This window comes from Bufo bufo, chromosome 1 (assembly GCF_905171765.1).
Source record: "Bufo bufo chromosome 1, aBufBuf1.1, whole genome shotgun sequence".
NCBI classification, from domain to species: domain Eukaryota; kingdom Metazoa; phylum Chordata; class Amphibia; order Anura; family Bufonidae; genus Bufo; species Bufo bufo.
Window position 1 is genome coordinate 266,997,029 of NC_053389.1, and position 20,767 is coordinate 267,017,795.

At 38.5% G+C, this 20,767-nt stretch overlaps 1 protein-coding gene and 1 pseudogene across 5 annotated transcripts in view; both read right to left on the minus strand.

The window, feature by feature from the left end:
* Positions 1-20,767, minus strand: part of NTF3 (neurotrophin 3) — a 139,760-nt gene that overhangs the window by 67,879 nt on the left and 51,114 nt on the right. The gene's annotated exons all lie outside the window — the stretch shown is intronic.
* Positions 11,893-12,035, minus strand: LOC120987348 (annotated as a pseudogene).

Below are 20,767 nucleotides of genomic sequence, written 5' to 3' on the forward strand. Positions count from 1 at the left end.
TTCTTCATATGTCTGGGCTATGGGGTAGAGTGGCAAGACGAAAGCCTTTTCTTACAAAGAAAAACATCCAAGCCATGCTACATTTTGCAAAAACACACCTGAAGTCTCCCAAAAGCATGTGGAAAAAGGTGTTATGGTCTGATGAAACCAAGGTTGAACTTTTTGGCCATATTCCAAAAGATATGTTTGGCGCAAAAACAACACTGCACGTCACCAAAAGAATACCATACCCACAGTGAAGCATGGTGGTGGCAGCATCATGCTTTGGGGCTGTTTTTCTTCAGCTGGAACTGGGGCCTTAGTTAAGCTAGAGGGAATTATGAACAGTTCCAAATACCAGTCAATATTGGCACAAAACCTTCAGGCTTCTGCTAGAAAGCTGATCATGAAGAAGAACTTCATCTTTCAGCATCACAATGACCCAAAGCATACATCCAAATCAACAAAGGAATGGCTTCACCAGACGAAGATTAAAGTTTTGGAATGGCCCAGCCAGAGCCCAGACCTGAATCCAAGATGCCCTCGCAATCTGACAGATTTGGAGTGTTTTTGCAAAGAAGAGTGGGAAAATCTTGCCAATTCAAAATGTGCCATGCTGATAGACTCATACCCAAAAAGACTGAGTGCTGTAATAAAATCAAAAGGTGCTTCAACAAAATATTAGTTTAAGGGTGTGCACACTTATGTAACCATTTTCATATTATTATTTTTTCTTCCCTCTACCTAAAAGAGTTCAGTTTGTTTTTTAATTGCGTTGTACAGTTTATAGGTCATATTAAAGGTGGAAAAAGTTCACACTTTCCCCCCTCTTTGTTCCAGCACACAATTTAGCTATGTGAGACCTTGAATTTTGTAGGACAAGATGTAGTTTTCTTTTTAATCATTTTGGGGTACATATAGTGTATTAAATAACTTTTAGGATTTTATTTTAAGGGGGGAGGGGAAACATTTTAACATTATTTTGTGGGATTTATGTCTACGGTGTGGTTACATTATTACAAAATTTCTAAATACGTTATTCTGTGGGTCAATGAGATTATGATGATGTCAAATTTATGTCATTTTTATTATGTTTTAATACTTGCATAATTAAAAAAATAAATTTTTCTAAATAATCTATTTTTGTGTCACTGCATTCCAATACCCAGAATATTTTTCGGTCTACATAACCAGCTAATATATTAGATTCTTCTCTAGTGATAATTGTTATCATGAGAAAGGATGATTTTCTTTCCTATACTGCAGGCTGTCATCTCCCCTATTGCCCCCTCCTTATTCAGCCTGGCTGAGATCACAGTCAGCTGAAGGGGGAGGTTGCTTTACATTGGAAGGTACAGCCTTAAGAAATGAAATTGGGAATGAAAGCAGCTGAAAACTGCTTTCACGATCAGCTGCTGCCACTCCTGACCCGATTTCTAAAGGTTATATCTCTCGAGTACAGTAGAGAGAAATTTAAAGCTTTAAAGCAAGACAATATCTTTATCTTCTACAGAAGCTGAGATATGAAGGCTTAAAGCACCCCTTCCCACACTCACCCTGCTGCTTGGGCTCTGCTAACTGTTGGGTCCTTTTCCCAATATTGTTAGGGGGTTAAAGGGGTTCTCCACTCTGGATAATCACTACTTGTTAGGAACTTCCCTTAAAAAATAAACTGATCATAAATTGTCCACTGCTGGGACACCAGTCATCAGTTCTAATCTCTGGGAAAACCTGGCAGAAAGTGTTCCATTTCCCGGCAGCGCCACCATGTGTAAAATTAAGTACTGTCCATTTTAATTAAGGGGTTTTCTTTGACATGCTTTGATGGGTCCTCCAGAGTTGCAGACACTTTATAGTAGCTCTCTAATATGGCTAATAGCTGTGGATCACCAACAGAGGACCCCCTCTCTTAAATCAGAATTACCTAATTGTTTATATAAAATTGGGCTTTATAAGGCAGACAAACTCTTAAAGATGTACAGTAGCTATTATCAAGTGAGTTGGAGACCAAAATTAAATATTTTTTGTTTTGAGATAATTGCACATTACATCTATTAGTAGTAATTTTGTAGTTATTTAAAGCATAATTTTATAGTTATTAAAACATATTTAATATATAAAGCCAGACCATGTAAACTACAAGGTTATGTATAGTTATTAATCTACCCTTTGCAACTGAACAGCATAAATCTGTCAAGAGTAATCAAGATGACAAACAAAAGACATTTTACTTTCACTAGTAGGAAAATATTTCACAAAATGTTCACACTCACTTCCAGAGCAGACATTTCAACATTTGTGGTTGAAGTTTAAGTACAATTTACTCCAAGCACAATAATGAATGCTATCATAAAATTGGAACGCTTTGGACTGTATAGAATTGTATATTTTTGGTACATTATCACATTCAGCTGCCTACATTGTATATTAAATTTAAGTGAACCAGTCAAGTTATTTCTGATGCCCTATCTGACATGAGTATATCAGAAACAATGCCAGAACAGGTCAGAAGCACAGAGGTTAAGAAATGATAAGCTCAGAGTCCTGTCTACAAATGCTCGCAGTTTAGGTAAAAAAATCAATGAACTTGGGTCAATAATGGCATCTGAGAATGTAGATTTAGTGGCTGTTACGGAGACATGGTTTAATGAAAGAAATGACTGGGACATAACCATACCAGGGTACTCTTTATACAGAAGAGACAGAGAAGGCAAGAAAGGAGGAGGAGTGGCCCTGTATGTGAAAGATAGCATTAAATCTAACCTAATACAAGTTGGTGAGGCCAACATAGAGTCAGTTTGGGTTACGTTGCAGTTTGCTAATCATGCAGTAACTCGTGTAGGTGTGATATATAGACCACCTGGTCAAGTTAAAGAACTAGATGATCTACTAGTTGAAGAAATAGCTAAAATGACAATGAAAGGAGAAGTTATCATTATGGGAGATTTCAATCTTCCAGATATAAACTGGAAAACCAAAATAGCAAGTTCTACCAGGAGTACAGATATTCTAAATTCCCTACTGGGGTTATCTCTACAACAAGTGGTTGAGGAGCCAACCCGGAGGGAGGCCATTTTGGATTTGGTATTCACAAATGGGGATTCGGTATATGATGTCATTGTAGGCGAAACCTTGGGATCTAGTGATTACCAGTCAGTGTGGTTTAATATAAGAACTGTGAAAGAGTCCCACCACACAAAAACAAAAGTTTTAGATTTTAGAAAAACAGACTTTTCAAAAATGAAATTAGTCATAAATGAGTCCTTATCAGACTGGAACGGATTACATGGAGTCCAGGAGAAATGGGACTACTTAAAAGGTGCATTATTGAAGGCAACAGAAAATTGCATTAGACTTGTCAGTAAAAGCAAAAAAAGGAAGAGACCACTGTGGTACTCAGCAGAAGTGGCCCAAATCATTAAAAATAAAAAGCTAGCATTTTGTAATTATAAAAAAAACCAGAGCAATGAAGATAAGGAAATCTACAAGATTAGGCAGAAAGAGGCCAAGCAAGTTATAAGAACTTCTAAAACGCAGGCAGAAGAAAAACTAGCTCAGTCTATGAAAAAAGGGGATAAGACATTCTTCAGATATATAAATGAAAAAAGGAAATTAGAACAAGGAATAACTCAATTAAAAACAAAGGATGGAAGGTATGTAGAAGAGAATAAAGGGCTAGCCGACTGCCTTAATGAATACTTCTGTTCAGTTTTTACAAAAGAAAAAGAAGGAGAAGGACCTCCACTAGAAAGGATGACTAATAAATCGTTTGATGCATGTTTCTTTACAGAGGAAGATGTTCTAAGTTTGCTGTCTAAAGTGAAGACAAATAAGTCACAGGGGCCTGATGAGATACACCCAAAATTATTAAAAGAGCTTAGTGGTGAGCTGGCAAAACCGTTAACAGATTTATTTAACCAATCATTAGTAACAGGAGTCGTCCCGGAAGATTGTAAATTGGCAAATGTCGTGCCCATTCACAAGAAAGGTAGTAGGGAGGAATCTAGCAACTATAGACCAGTAAGTCTGACATCAATAGTAGGCAAATTAATGGAAACCCTATTAAAGGATAGGATTGTGGAACATCTAAAATCCCATGGATTGCAAGATGAAAAACAACATGGGTTTACTTCAGGGAGATCATGTCAAACAAATCTTATAGATTTATTTTGACTGGGTGACTAAAATAATAGACGGTGGAGGTGCAGTAGACATCGCATATCTAGATTTTAGTAAGGCTTTTGACACTGTCCCACATAGAAGACTTATCAATAAACTGCAGTCATTGAGCATGGACTCCCATATTGTTGAGTGGATTAGGCAGTGGCTGAGTGACAGACAACAGAGGGTTGTAGTCAATGGAGAACATTCAAAACAAGGTCATGTTACCAGTGGGGTTCCACAGGGATCTGTACTGGGACCAATTTTGTTTAATATCTTCATAAGTGATATTGCAAAAGGCCTCGATGGTAAGGTTTGTCTTTTTGCTGATGACACAAAGATATGTAACAGGGTTGATGTTCCTGGAGGGAAACGCCAAATGGAAAAGGATTTAGGAAAACTAGAAGAATGGTCAGAACTCTGGCAACTGAAATTTAATGTGGATAAGTGCAAGATAATGCACCTGGGGCGTAAAAACCCAAGGGCAGAATATAGAATATTTGACACAGTCCTGACCTCAGTATCTGAGGAAAGGGATTTAGGAGTAATTATTTCAGAAGACTTAAAGGTGGGAAGACAATGTAATAGAGCAGCACGAAATGCCAGCAGAATGCTTGGATGTATAGGGAGAGGTATAAGCAGTAGAAAGAGTGAAGTGCTTATGCCGCTGTACAGAACACTGGTGAGACCTCACTTGGAGTATTGTGCGCAGTACTGGAGGCCATATCTCCAGAAGGATATAGATACTCTAGAGAGAGTTCAGAGAAGAGCTACTAAACTAGTACATGGATTGCAGGATAAAACTTACCAGGAAAGGTTAAAGGACCTTAATATGTATAGCTTGGAAGAAAGAAGAGACAGAGGGGATATGATAGAAACTTTTAAATACATAAAGGGAATCAACTCGGTAAAGGAGGAGAGCATATTTAAAAGAAGAAAAACTACCACAAGAGGACACAGTTTTAAATTAGAGGGGCAAAGGTTTAAAAGTAATATAAGGAAGTATTACTTTACTGAGAGAGTAGTGGATGCATGGAATAGCCTTCCTGCAGAAGTGGTAGCTGCAAATACAGTGAAGCAGTTTAAGCATGCATGGGATAGGCATAAGGCTATCCTTCATATAAGATAGGGCCAGGGACTATTCATAGGATTCAGATATATTGGGCAGACTAGATGGGCCAAATGGTTCTTATCTGCCGACACATTCTATGTTTCTATGTTTCTATGTTTCTATATGCTGGAATGAGAGCCGCTAAGAGATATATCATTTTATCTGATTTGGAGCATGATTTCTGAGTAAAAAGCATAGTCCTGACAGGACTCCTGGAAGAGACAGTGAGAGTCCTGATTACTCAACCCGCAAAGAAGGATTGATAGCTGTCCCATGTGTGTGTGCACACAGAAGGTTGTCAATCACTGTGTGTGGGTGAGGTAAGCAGGATTCTCACTGTCTCTTGTAGGGATCCTGTCAGGATTTACTCTGCTTTTTAATCAGAAATCCTGTTCCAAATTATACAAGCCCATACCATATATTAAAGGGCTCAGTTTATCTCTCTCTATCACATCATGTTCTCAGATAAGGTAACAAAATTCATCCCACAGGCTTGCTTCAAATTAAGGATTAGACTACACACAGGATTTATTTGTAGTCTATAACTAGACATAAGCTAATATTCCAAGAGTCGGTTTGTTTCGGATTCGCCAAATTTTTCAAAAAGTTTGTATCGGGTCCGATCTATTAGTATGACTAATCTGAACCAAATTTGCTCCAATTGCCCTGGAAACTAGTACACCCTGTACAGAATTATTAGGCAAATGAGTATTTTGACCACATCATCCTCTTTATGCATGTTGTCTTACTCCAAGCTGTATAGGCTCGAAAGCCTACTACCAATTAAGCATATTAGGTGATGTGCATCTCTGTAATGAGAAGGGGTGTGGTCTAATGAAATCAACACCCTATATCAGGTGTGCATAATTATTAGGCAACTTCCTTTCCTTTGGCAAAATGGGTCAAAAGAAGGACTTGACAGGCTCAGAAAGGTCAAAAATAGTGAGATATCTTGCAGAGGGATGCAGCACTCTTAAAATTGCAAAGCTTCTGAAGCGTGATCATCGAACAATCAAGCGTTTCATTCAAAATAGTCAACAGGGTCGCAAGAAGCGTGTGGAAAAACCAAGGCGCAAAATAACTGCCCATGAACTGAGAAAAGTCAAGCGTGCAGCTGCCAAGATGCCACTTGCCACCAGTTTGATCATATTTCAGAGCTGCAACATCACTGGAGTGCCCAAAAGCACAAGGTGTGCAATACTCAGAGACATGGCCAAGGTAAGAAAGGCTGAAAGACGACCACCACTGAACAAGACACACAAGCTGAAACGTCAAGACTGGGCCAAGAAATATCTCAAGACTGATTTTTCTAAGGTTTTATGGACTGATGAAATGAGAGTGAGTCTTGATGGGCCAGATGGATGGGCCCGTGGCTGGATTTGTAAAGGGCAGAGAGCTCCAGTCCGATTCAGACGCCAGCAAGGTGGAGGTGGAGTACTGGTTTGGGCTGATATCATCAAAGATGAGCTTGTGGGGCCTTTTCGGGTTGAGGATGGAGTCAAGCTCAACTCCCAGTCCTACTGCCAGTTTCTGGAAGACACCTTCTTCAAGCAGTGGTACAGGAAGAAGTCTGCATCCTTCAAGAAAAACATGATTTTCATGCAGGACGATGCTCCATCACACGCGTCCAAGTACTCCACAGCGTGGCTGGCAAGAAAGGGTATAAAAGAAGAAAATCTAATGACATGGTCTCCTTGTTCACCTGATCTGAACCCCATTGAGAACCTGTGGTCCATCATCAAATGTGAGATTTACAAGGAGGGAAAACAGTACACCTCTCTGAACAGTGTCTAGGAGACTGTGGTTGCTGCTGCACGCAATGTTGATGGTGAACAGATCAAAACACTGACAGAATCCATGGATGGCAGGCTTTTGAGTGTCCTTGCAAAGAAAGGTGGCTATATTGGTCACTGATTTGTTTTTGTTTTGTTTTTGAATGTCAGAAATGTATATTTGTGAATGTTGAGATGTTATATTGGTTTCACTGGTAAAAATAAATAATTGAAATGGGTATATATCTGTTTTTTGTTAAGTTGCCTAATAATTATGCACAGTAATAGTCACCTGCACACACAGATATCCCCCTAAAATAGCTAAAACTAAAAAAACTAAAAACTACTTCCAAAAATATTCAGCTTTGATATTAATGAGTTTTTTGGGTTCATTGAGAACATGGTTGTTGTTCAATAATAAAATTAATCCTCAAAAATACAACTTGCCTAATAATTCTGCACTCCCTGTATATAACCCCCTCTAGTCCTCTAAAACACTGATTTATTTTTAATGAAAATCTCCTATCTCGTTTCATTCATTTTTTGCTAATTTTTTTAATTTTCACTCACCCGTCGCCTCGGTCTGATACAGCGTCAGGTGTAACTGTATCTACTTTTATCGTTGCCTCCGCAAACTGTGGTTATTGCTTGGCTGCAACTGACTGCAATTACCTCCTGTCTGGTGGCGACAGAACACTATTGGGCGCCGTTTTACAAGATTTGTCCGAATCGAACTAGAAAAGATTCGGGTTCGATTTAGAGCTGAAAAAAAACTGATTCGAAACGAATCTACGAATCTGCGAATAGATTTGCTCATCTTCTTTATCTTTATCTATGAAAACACATAGTTCTGCCCAGTATTGTTATATATCTAGGTACTTGTCTACACTCTAATTTACTGATTTCATTCTTTTGGATATTAATGAACAAAGAGAAACATGAGCAGGTTTAAGAAATTTCAACACTGCGCACAACTTTAATGACAGAGATAAAATGTGACATTGCAGATCTGAAATTGTTCAGAGTCTCAAAGGAGCCAAAGCTTAATATAGCAACCAGCCATGTAGAAGAGATAGGAAGAGTTCACAAAACACTCTGCTTCCAATCAGAATGCACACAAGGCCGTTTCCTACATCGTCCTCAGTTGAACTGAGGTCTATATTGAAGGATTTGCCTGTGGTGTTCAGATGTAATTGAGGGATTTAATAATTAGGCTCACAGGGCGTTCTTGGACATGTTTAATAAGAATGTCATTGAAGTTTTGATGGTCACAGATGTACTGGTATCTGAAATTGTGACTAATATGCTTTAAGCTAGAATTCTCAGTATTATAGCTACATGGAACTAAATCAGCTCTCCCAAGTGAAAATGAACAAAAAAATAAGTTTATTCCAGACTTAAGATTAAAGGGTTTGTCTCATCTGGAGTAAAGGACCCACGGTTTGTTTCCAGCAGCAGAAACTCCTAAAATCAGCTAAAAACCCGTTGAGGAAAGCCAAGAACGGCAAAACACAATCCTTCTAAAGTGGCCACTGCTGGAGAAATGTGGTATTGCATGTGGTATTGCATACAGCCTATTCATCCATGAATGAACTGTTATGTAGTCCTCCAGAGGGTGAGATGCTCTGCTTAAAGAAGGGAGTTGCCAATGCCAAGCTTTCCGGGTTTGTTTTTGACTACAAGCCTGCCTACTGACAATACACCACATATGACCAAACATACAATTTCCCAGTTACAAGCAAAAGCTATGGTGTGCGATATCTCCTTTATGTCCTTTAAGGCAGAGTTATTCAGTTAATATGCCTGGGTAGAGCCACATAACTATACCTTATTTCTTGTGCCAAGAGGGTGGTGGTGACCCAAACCAATGTCAGTGGTCATAATGTGCAGTGAAAATTGCACAGCTAGAAAAAAAAACTATGTGATATTAAATACCTTTGTGTTAATAAATATAAAAGTACAATGGAACTGAAACATTTAATGCCTAACCAGAAAAAGTCATATTGCTTTCAGAGCTTTTGGGCAAGATCACAAATGAATAAGAAATAGGCACATCATTTAAAGGCTATTATAACAAGACATGTAGGTGGCTAAACTAAAGGAGGTTCTATCGAACTGCACAACCAAACCTATAGCATACTTCTGGTATATTGATGACCTGCTGATAATCAGGTCTGGCTCAGGAGGAGGAGGAACTACTGATTTTCCATAAAAACATCTGACCATCAGGCTTACTGTTAATTATTTTCAATCCCAAATCAATTTTCTGGATACAACTATATACATAAGGAACAAAAACATGCAAATATCTATCTATCTATTATAAACCTACAGGCCATCCAACATATCTTAGATGGGACAGCTTTCACCATAAACACATTTAAAAAATTCATTTAGGCTCTTTGATATATTTGTATCTGTTCAGACAGCAAGGACAGAAAGCCACACCTGCTGTCATTAAGGAATACAATCCTGCAGCAGGGATATCATCCAATGGTTATAGATGAGCAAATACATAGGGCCACAAAGATTCCAAAGAGTAGCCTCTTGAAGTATAGACAAAAGGAAGACAAGAGCAGGACACCATCAGTATTCAAATGTGCATCCTAAGGAAGATTGTGGTGGCTCTCCACCCCATATTCAACAAAGACAACAGCCTAAAATAAATATTTCCAGAGTTACCCTTTTCTGGCATACAAACAACCACCAAAGGAAGGAATCTCTTTGTCAGAAGTGCCCTTTAATGACCACCAGAGACTGACATCTTTTTATGCAATAACGAAAAATGCAAGATCCGCACAAATGTCTTATCCACAAATACAGTCCATATACCCAATACCCAACAGATTTTATTTTTTTTTAAACCCGAGGAGCGTGCTTTCTACACCCGTGCAACAAAATCGTGCAGCGTGCCACACAAAAAACGTGCACTAGGTACGGTCCATCACAGGCCCTCTTCCAAAGAAGAAGGGCCCCCCATAAACCTTTCCCAGTCCCTCCGGGCCAGAAGGCTCCTGCAAGGGACTGAGACAAAACAGGTAAGCCCTATCCAAAGCCGGGGGTACACCCAGGCAACCCTCAGCCGAAGCTGAAGGGTATGCCACGTCTGTGGCTCCGGTCTTCAACTTTGGCGCCACTAGCTTAGATCCAGCAGAAGCCTTGGTCACTTAGCAAGGGTGCCTTTAAACCCAAGCCGTACACCCTAGGCTTGCTGTGGGGTTCTCTACTCTACATCCTGGCAGGGCTCTGGCCACCAGGAATCTAAGAACCATTCAGAATGGTTAGTATCTTATTTCAGTAAAAAGTACTCAGCATTCTATAACGTAAGCTTATACTTTGCCATTCATCCTCATGGTTATTTTCATTTTTATTTCAAAACAAAAAAAAATATACAAAAACACAAAACACACATTATATCCCATTACCAAGAAACAGTATTATCTTAACTCCACGTTGCATTAATTTAACTCATCATCGTGGTCTTTCTTTACTATAAATAACTCAAAAAACATATATACAAACAAAAAACAATTAACACCCCTACGGAACCCTCCGACCCGTTTTCTTAACAGCAATTAGTAGAGCATCTTCCAAAAACTGTAATTCTTCCATTGTGACATCAATTTTTTCATCCAGAAATTTGACTAACCATCCCTCCAACTTGAAATTCCTTTGAAACATAACTGGGTCTTTTTCATAATCATCTAAAACTCTATTTCTTGCTTTCCCTAGTTTTTTCCCAGGGAATTCTGTCTCTAAAAGGCCTTTCCATTTCGTATACTCTTCTGGTATTCAAAATTTTCCACATTTACTCTCACTTTCTGAATTAGATATTTTTAATCCTATCTCTTTTTCCATTTTCTTCTTTTTCTCTTCTTTCTTCCTTTCTTTTACCACTTCTTCTTTTCCAACTTTCTTTTCTATTTCCTCTTCTACAATATCCCTAGCCCTCTCTTCTAATTCTAGAATCATAGCTTCTTCCTGAGCTTTTCTTTTCCTATCTTCTATCTTTTTCTTTTCCTTTCGACTATTTGGCAGGCACAATATAAATGTAGATCACTACCACACAAATTGCAACTTCTTGCTTGTGAATAGTCCTTTGCTTTTGTTTCACACTTATGACACCACACAGATGAACAATTTTCCTTTTTATGTCCATATTGCTTACAATTACTGCAGAAACATGGCATCCCCGCAAAAAAAATATTTCCATTAACTGCACCAATTCTGAAATGACTAGGAGGGAAAATAAATTTTCCATCATCATCACATCTTAATTTTACCGTAAACCTCCATTTAGTAGTCCAAAAACCATACTGGTTATAAACTTTCCCCAAACAAAACAAAACACATCGTTGCTGAATCTAGATATAAAGAACAAAATGTCTTCTTCTGGTACATGGGGACTGTACATTTGAATGACCAGTATTCTTTCTTTTCTCGGAAAGTGAGGACATATTTCCACACCTTCCAACACCGGATCTCTTTTACAAAGATCAAAGCGACTCCAGAAACAATTATAATCTTCATCTGTTTTGAAAACAACATCATAGTATCCCCTCTTAGGGAATTCTAGCATCGAAAGTCCCTGGTGCTTCTGAATCCCAAATAAGGCGAATAGAACCTTTTCCACCAGAAAAGCCAATCCGTATTCCTTTTTCTGAGAATCCTTCAAGACAAAACAAACTCCATTCTTGATCCTCGCATATCGCATATGCAGGAACTTCATCGTTCTTAGGAACTTGGACTTCTGGCACATCCATTGACTCCATCTCTTCCGGGTTCACAAAACCCTTCACCCACCAAAAGATTAGTGGGCAGGTAAGGTGATTGCTCCCCGTTGCCCCGGGACTAAGCCTTTCCTCCAATAGCAGCAAGGGGTCCAGCAGCAGCTATGAACTACTGCCTTCCCCCAAGGCCAACGGTCAGGGTACCCGGGGCACCTCCGGCCAAGACCAAGGCAGCACCTCTCGATACTACACTTGATCTTAGCCAAAAGGCAGAGAAGCGAACAGATCTATAACATCACGGACACTTTTATATGCATCCTCCAATGTGGTGTACACAATACTTTGTACAAGGTGACCTAATGGAGGAATTTATATTGAGGAGACTGCACAGAAACTGCAATCCAGAGTTAATTTACACAGATACACAATAAAGCACAAGGCTGATACAACTGTGGGAAACAATTATTCTGGACCAGGACACTCCATGGACAAATTTTAATTCATAAAGGGAATTTTAAGAGTCATACGGACAGAAAAACTTGGGGTTTTAAGCTTATGACCACATTCCAGACTTTAATCAAGAACTAAATCTAACACCTGGATTTATGAGCCACTATATGTCCATATTCCACACACTCTTGGTGCAGCTCCAAATCCCTTATCTACAGACTCATTACTGATGTTACCATTGTATGTCTTATCTTAATTATGTATCTCCCCATGTACATGTTTTGTGGTAATATTATCTAAATAATGTGCTTATTTCCTAGTCATTAATTTGTGATCTTGCCTTAAAAAGGAGCCCTGTGCTCTGAAAGCTGCAATGACTTTTTCTGCTTAGCTAATACAGGTATCACTCCCATAATACTTTTGTGTTTATTAACACAAAATTATTCAACATCACAATGTCCATGGTCAAAAGGAAATCTATAGGTTAAGCTATAAAGTTTTGACTTGAATGTCTTTAAGAACCAGAATCATTGATTGGATCCTGCCAAGGGTAGATGCCTTTTATACCCATACTAATAGTACTTAGCTCTGGTTCAACTAAATATCAGTGAGTTTACACTGGTGTAGTTCTAATATTTGATAACAGAACCATTGAATGGATCTGACCAATTGTAGATTCCTCTCATACCCATGCTAATGATACTCAGCTCCAGTTTGCATCATCTGAAAGCTAAATTCAACTAAAGGGCAGCAAGTTTCCACTGGTGTAGTTCTCATATTTGACACCAGAACTATTTAATGGATCCCACCAAGTGAAGATGTCTCTTATACTTATACTAATGGTTCTCGGCTCCAGTTTGCATCAACTGGTCACTAAATTTAACAACATATCATCAAGGTCCCAATGGTATAGTTTTCATATTTGACACCAGAACTATTAAATGATCCCACCAAGTGTAGATAATTCTCATAATTGTTCTTGGCTCCAGTATTCATCATCTTTTCTCTGAATTCAACTAAATACCAGCAGGGTTCCTCTGGTTTGTTGCTCATATTTTACATTGTATAGATAACTAGAAATATCAGTTCCTGTGACTCTCCTGCCCCATCCACAGCACTTTATACTAAATCCTAATATGAATATCTACAACTAGATCAACAGGCCTATGAATCTACAGAATCAAGGCAATTAAGACTATATAAGACACTTTTGATGTTCCAAAATACAAATTCCAGTTGGAGATAAGCAAAGTGATTCTAAAATGTGGTAATTCAACCTGAATTTTACAAAGTTTCTCATTCTAATGAAGCCAATATTTGTGTGATTCGATTCAGAGAAATAGAGATGTCTAGGCAGTCAGAACACTTTCAATTTGGATATAATTCATTGGACACAAATTGAATTTTAAGAAATTTGCTCATCTCAATTCGGAAGTTAACTTTCTTTTGTTAAAGAAACTCTATACTTTGGACAATCTTTTTGTCAGAAGCATCAGCTGTAGTCTGTGAAGGAACCCAATAGAAAGGATTACATTTCCCTCCAGTGTTTCCACAGTGGATAAGAATCATTTAATTTACTGGGTCCTCCAAAATTAGAGATATTCTTGTAGCCACTCTGTTTTGGCTAATAAATGAGCTTTGTATTACAGTACTCTCAATTTCAGTACATATGTGGAATAGATTTACATGGCTGTTTTTGGGCTACATGGTAATTCCTGTTTAAAAAATTATAAATGAGGCTGACTAGGATAACACTACTGTTTGTAAGACCCACGTCTTTCGATTAATACCTCTTTATGTATATATTAATGGGATTACCAACTTCCATTACCCACAACCAGATACTTCAAGTGCATATGTAATAAAAGCCATAACCTATAATACATATGGATTATTGGCATCAAGAGAGTTCTGAGTCTGGGATTTCACAATTTGGAAAAAAAGCTGAAGTCAAAAGGAAACCTCATTTTAGAATGGGAAAAATATGTCATAGGATATTTCATTGTGACTCAGAATAATCAGAAAGAAAAAAATCTATGGGTTACAGTGTGTTCGGAAAGTCTTCAGATACTTAAATTTTTTCACATTTTGTTATGTTGCCACCGTGCGCTAAAATAAAAAATAAAAAAGTTTTCCCCCATCATTCTGCATTCAAAATTCCATAATTGTTGAAAATGTATTAAAAAAGGAAAATCTAAAATTTTGCATGGACATAAGTATGTCAGACCCTTTGATATGACACTTGAAATTCAGCTCTGGGCCTCCCATCTCTCTTAGAGCTCACCATCCCACCATATTAAGTAATCAGGAAATAAGGGTCTTGGTAAGAGAGGTGACCAGGAGCCCGATAGTGACTCTGGCTGAACTCCAAAGATCTTGTTTCTGGGCTTTATGGCAAAGTTGCCAGAAAGAATCTCTGCTCAGCAAAAGACACATTAAAGCCCAACTGGAGTTTTCAAAAAGCACCTAAAAGACTGAAACTGTGACAAACAAAATTCTCACCCACCCACTACCATCTCCACAGTGAAGCATTGGCTGGGACAGAGAGGCTGGTCAAAGTTTAGGGAGAGCTAAATGGACCAAAATACAGAGATCTTCTTAATGAAAATCTGATCCAGTGTGCTCTGGACCACATACTGTGGTGAATATTCACCTTTCAACAAGATAATGTCTCTAATAACACAGCAAAAACAACACAGGAGTGGCTTAGGGGCAACTCTGTAAATGTCCTTGAGTGGTCCTGCCAGAACTCTGACCTGAACCCAATCAAACATCTCTGGAGAGACTTGAAAATAGCTTTCTATCAACATTCCCAATGTAACCTGAGAGAGCTTGAGAGAATCTGCAGGGTAGAATGACAGAAAATCACCAAATCCGGATGTGCAAACCATGTGGCATCATACCCACAAAGACTGGAGGCCGTAATCGGTGCCAAAGGTGTTTCAACTAAGCACTGAATAGGTTCTGAATACTTATGTCAATGCAATATTTTAGTTTTTCCATTTCAATAAATTAGATTCCAAATATTCTGTTTTCACTTTGTCATTATGGGGTATTAGGTGGCGAAAGATGGGGCAAAACTTGATTTTTATTTTATTTAGCACAAGACCGCAACACAACAAAATGTGAAAAAAGTGAGTCTGAAGACTTTCCGAATACATTGCAGATAAATCATCTGTAAATATATGCGGATTACCAACAGTTTATTTTTTTTAAAGTGGAACATTCCCCTAGGCTAGTTTCAGATGGGCATAATGTAGCTTTATTGTAGTGTCCATTTTATAGTAGCAAAGGCTGAGACAACCCAAACAATTATACTGAAAGGAACTTAGATTGCCATAGGGTTCGATGGCGATCATATTAGGTTGAGCAGAAGAGCAGGGGTCCATATGTGACTGTTAAATGGACACTAAAATGTAACTGCATTAAAGTCACATTAAAGGTCCATTCACACGTCAGTAATTTGGGTCCGCATTCGTTCCGCAATTTGCGGACCCATTCACTTTCAATGGGGCTGGAACGGATGCAAATCCACATTTCCTGGATCCGCATCCGCATTTTCGGGATCCGCATCCGTTTTTTCGGGATCCACATCCGTTTTTTCGGGATCCGTTTTTTCGGGATCCGCAATTTCGTTCCTGAAAAAAATAGAACATGTCCTATTCTTGTCCGCAATTGCGGACCAGAAAAGGCATTTTCTATTATAGTGTCTGTGAAGTGCGGATCCGCAAATTGCGGATCGCACATTGCAGGTGTCTGTGTTTTGCGGATCCGCAATTTGCGGATCCGCAAAACACTTACGGACGTGTGAATGGACCCTAAATCTGTGATTTTCCAGGGCCCCACCATTCACACCAAGGCCGGAGATATGGGTACCCTTGGTTGCTGCCACGGTCTGAGAGAGTCATCATTCAATTATTCCTTGCTGTATTTAAACCCGGCTCTTTATATACCAATTTTCTGAACAGCTTTTGACAGACCTGATTTTATACACAGCTACCAATCACAAAAAGCAAATATGCTGTGAAAAATATAGATTTCAGTCAATTCGAGCCTTCTTTCATCTCTAGTAAACACGATGTTTATGCTGTAGTTCAAGCTAAAGAGGTGTCAAAATTGAAGAAGATAAATAGTGGGGCATTGCAACCACATCTGGGCACTGATTTATGTCCCCAGGTTGGGTGTGGCATTGTGGCTCTGCCCCATTCACTCCACTGGGATTGAGCTGCAATAACAGACACAATTAGTGGTCAGGTGTGGAGCTCTTTCTGTAAGAAGGCAGTTATATTTGTGTAATACTATACAACCTATGAGTTTCACAGAGCTTCTATAAGGGTCCAGATGAATTCAGAACAAAAATTATAGCTGTCTCCATCACATGCAATAATTAGGGAGTTATTCTTTCATAGAAGCAGTTTAGAGAATATATTTTTAATAAGGTGCCACATGAAGTAACCCAGAACATAGAACTTCTGTACACAAGAAGTAAAAAATAAACCATCATTATGATGCACCTATTCAAATTAGAACATCCATGTGATATTTTAACAGTATTATACAAGTAGGTGCATTTTCACTGGCTAAACATTCCTCTAAGCTTCTTAACAGAGGGACTAAACAGAAAGGTCTTCAAACTGGTTAAGAGGGGTCATGTGATACTGAGTAAACAAAACTAGGAACTATTTTTTTTGCCCTCCTGATGCAACTATATTAGGGATTGTTTTAATTTTAATTCTCTTTAAGGTTCAATAATGTGTGCATTGATGTGCAGAACAATGGTATCCTTTTCTAGTAACTGAATCCCAAATCATGGGTCATTTTTAGTCCTACCATGTCCAGGATTGTCTTCAATTGTTGCAAAATGCCTTTTTATTCCAAATTTGAACAAGCCATTCTCTTTTTGCTGTCCAGTTTTGGGACTGTCTAGCAAAAAATGGGACTGTCCGAGGGTGTGCAATGATGATACTGCTTCTAGCTTCTAGTCACATGCCAGCAACTGTTTCTGTAGAACATTCTACAGTACATTTGCTTATGGCTTATGGCTGTGCTATGCTGTTTGCATAAATCCCCTCAGAATAAATGGAAGCTACTGCACCCTACGTATTTCCGTAACTTCCTGTTTCCATGGAAGTTATGGAAAAAGTACAGCACAGTCAGTTGGTGTGTTTTCATCTTCCCGGCAACTATTGGTTGCCGCATGAATGTCTGAAATGGGAATATTCCTTTACAACATTCCATCTTAAAGTTATATTAACTTGGAAATATTACAACATTTTAAAATAATTGATCTTATTTGGCTGAAATTAAATAATATTAATTCAATTATTATTCAAATTAATTCATATGCCGTTATCATTCTTCAATTAAACAAGTAAAACCAATTATCCAGTCAAGCACTAGCAGCTTCCATGAATCTGCTTCTAATTATTCCATCTGAACCTTAGCCATTAGCCGATATGTAATTTAAGTGAACCCATTAGAAGAAAAGTGATAGCTCTATATTTGATTTATAGCCGCTTAATAGTATAATTAATTAGAATTTTCTGCTTGGTGCAACTAAAAGATTTTACTTAAAGGGACTGTCTTCTATAAATATCCTCTTCATGGGCCTTATGAGGACATCATTAAAGAGATTGTCTACGAATTAAAAAATATTGTTGCTTTTTTCCAAAAATAGCACCATGTCTGTCCCCAGGTTGTGTGGCCTTGCAACTTGGTTCCATTCACTTCAACAGGGCTGAACTGAAATACTGGATGCAACCTATGCACAAACGTGGCACACCTTGTGGTTTTTAATCTTCTGTTGACTTTAGATAATGTCTCCAGTTTGTTGATGCCTAAATGAGCTTTGGTGATGTTTCAAAGGGCAAAATGACCATCAATTTCCCCTCCCCAGCCAGATTACGGTATATGTGCTGCAGAGGATAGAGGAAAAAATCCCAGAGCCAGCGTTTTCCACAATCGAAGACTTCTAATGTAGACAAGATGGTTCAATGAGTCCAGTGACATATTTCGGGATAACAGCACCTTCCTCAGATAAGAACATATGGGTGATATATATGTACATCCATAACATGAATTTCCAAGGCATTCACTGCGGTTGAGTGCCGAGGATATTCTTCTTATGGAGGCGCATTTATGCACTGACTTTTGCTTCTGAGCACCCCGCTGAAGTTGTGCCAGAGAAACTTCATACCAACATACCATAGGTAGCTGTGCCAACTGTGTGTCCTTTCTATAGGCGATATATAAGTTTTTGATTGTGGAAATCACTAGCCCTACGATTTTTTCCTCTGTCCTCTTCAGATATATGTCTGGTTACCTCCTTACGGCCTCAATGAGAATTCCCAAATTCTAGCAGCAAGTCTACAGAAGACCTTTATTTGTCTACATGCATAGTTGCAACTCATGAGGTGCGCCACCAATTACACTCTCACTTTTATTTCACACGGGTATCATCCCATGTCTTGATCTGCTGTTCATTGTTCTGTAGAGGCTGCCAGATTATATATCAGCTGACTGGAGTAGTCATCCTCAACTATACACCTGTCCATAAACAATGGCTGATATTGCAACTGAGTCCTTGAATATTGATGAGTAGTAATACCAGAAGTGACCATTAAACAAGACTGGAGCTGTTCCTGGAAAAAGTAGAATCATATCTAATCACATTCAACCCCTTTAAAACAACATGCTTTCATTCTCTTGGGACCTTTTATTTTATTTTAGCTTTGATGCATTTTTAGAGCCACCTTGCCAAGCAATTAGGTTTTTTTCCCTGGTGACCTATGCATGGCTGGCTCAAGAATTAAAACCATCAATATTTAGTATACAAAATTAAAATCCTATGAACAACCAATGCAGCAATTCTGTCGACCTTTGAGGATTAATTAAGTTTAGGAGAGAAAGGAGCCATATTGCTTGACTTTTATATGGATCACAGTCTTAGAATGCATACAAAATGCATTATGGGATTGTGAACAGTAATTAAGTGCATACTTTACACTACTAAAGTGCATACTAAGTTTCTTATGGGATCAGAACTGGTCAACTTCCTAGCCTTGGAAATGCCAGTGACAGTTGTCAATGCAAAGTCCTCGGAAGCTAGGCTTTTCATTGGTTTTGGAGCTCAGTCTGAATGTTCAAAGGGTTTGGGGGAGGGGAGTCGATGACTACTATACAGTGAAATAATAATGGCACATGGCTCAGCCTACAATTAAATAATACTAGTACATGGTTTACCAGAGAGACTGATAGATCATGATGATATGAGGTCATTATTCAACAAGGCATTCAGGGAGCATTTAGAAGTTCATGAGCCTAGAACAACCACAGAAACAGTTTGAAAACCACAAAACCATCCGTGATGATGTGTAGCCTCACTCAGTTCATTTTTCTTCTTATATTTGATTAAACACATTTAATAAAAAACAATGAATGAACATTTGTCCTCTGTTTACCAATGACAGTGCCATTTTCAAAATCCTAATAAAACTTTGAAAAACATGTCCACAGTCACTACATTAGACTTGGTCTGCAATACCATATGTAGTTTATGAACAGATGTATTGCTGTTTCTCAAAGTAAACAGCCACATTCTACTAATCCTCCTACATTGTGTCAAAACAATGCATTGTTAAAAATACTTAAAAGGATGTGAGTATAAGACTAAATATTGATGCATTGTACCTCACTTTCCCATGTCAAAAATACTTGGCACGCTACAAAAAGTCAAATCCATGTCAAAGACCTCACATCTAGCCAAACCAGCCACATGCACTTCACTGAGGAGGGGCAAAAACCCAGAAACAGATGGTTATTTTTCCTTGTCGAGAAGTTCCTGGTTTGGCGTATATTCCAAGTCAAGTTACAGGGACTGTTAAATGTCAGACATTGGCTTATCCAGCAGCTACCCCCCCCCCCCCCCAAAAAAAAAAAAAAAGTGGCACTTGACAGTTCTCCTTCTTCCAAGAGAAGACAACTTTAAACTGAGAAACAACTTGATTTAGTGGGTATTTACAAATAGTGATGGACGAACAGGCCCCATTCACTTTGATGGCAGGCGAACCTGAAAAACATTCAGGTCATATTTGCAGCCACCAAATACTTAATAGAAGTATACAAATAGTCCCACAACATGGACAGTGACATACCAAATAGGGCATCATTGGCAAAAATTCCCACAAAAAATATGTATTTCAATCAGGGCCATTTTTATGTGTCTTAAAGGGAAACTCTCAAAAATGTGCCCTGCTGGAGCCTAGAAAAAATTTATTTTAGGCCACGGGAGTACAGGCCCCAAAAATTAGGCATTCACCTGACAGAAAATAACTTGTGATGATGTGGCTGGAGGTACATTAAGCGGTCACTAGATACAAATTTTACTGTAGGACAGTACAGGCCCTAAATATTAGGCATTCACCTGACAGAAAAGAACTTGTGATGATGTGGCTAGAGGTACATTAGGCGGTCACTGGATAAAATTTTTACTGTAGGGCAGTACAGGCCCCAAAAATTAGGCATTCACCTCACAGAAAAGAACGTGTTATTATGTGGCTGGAGGT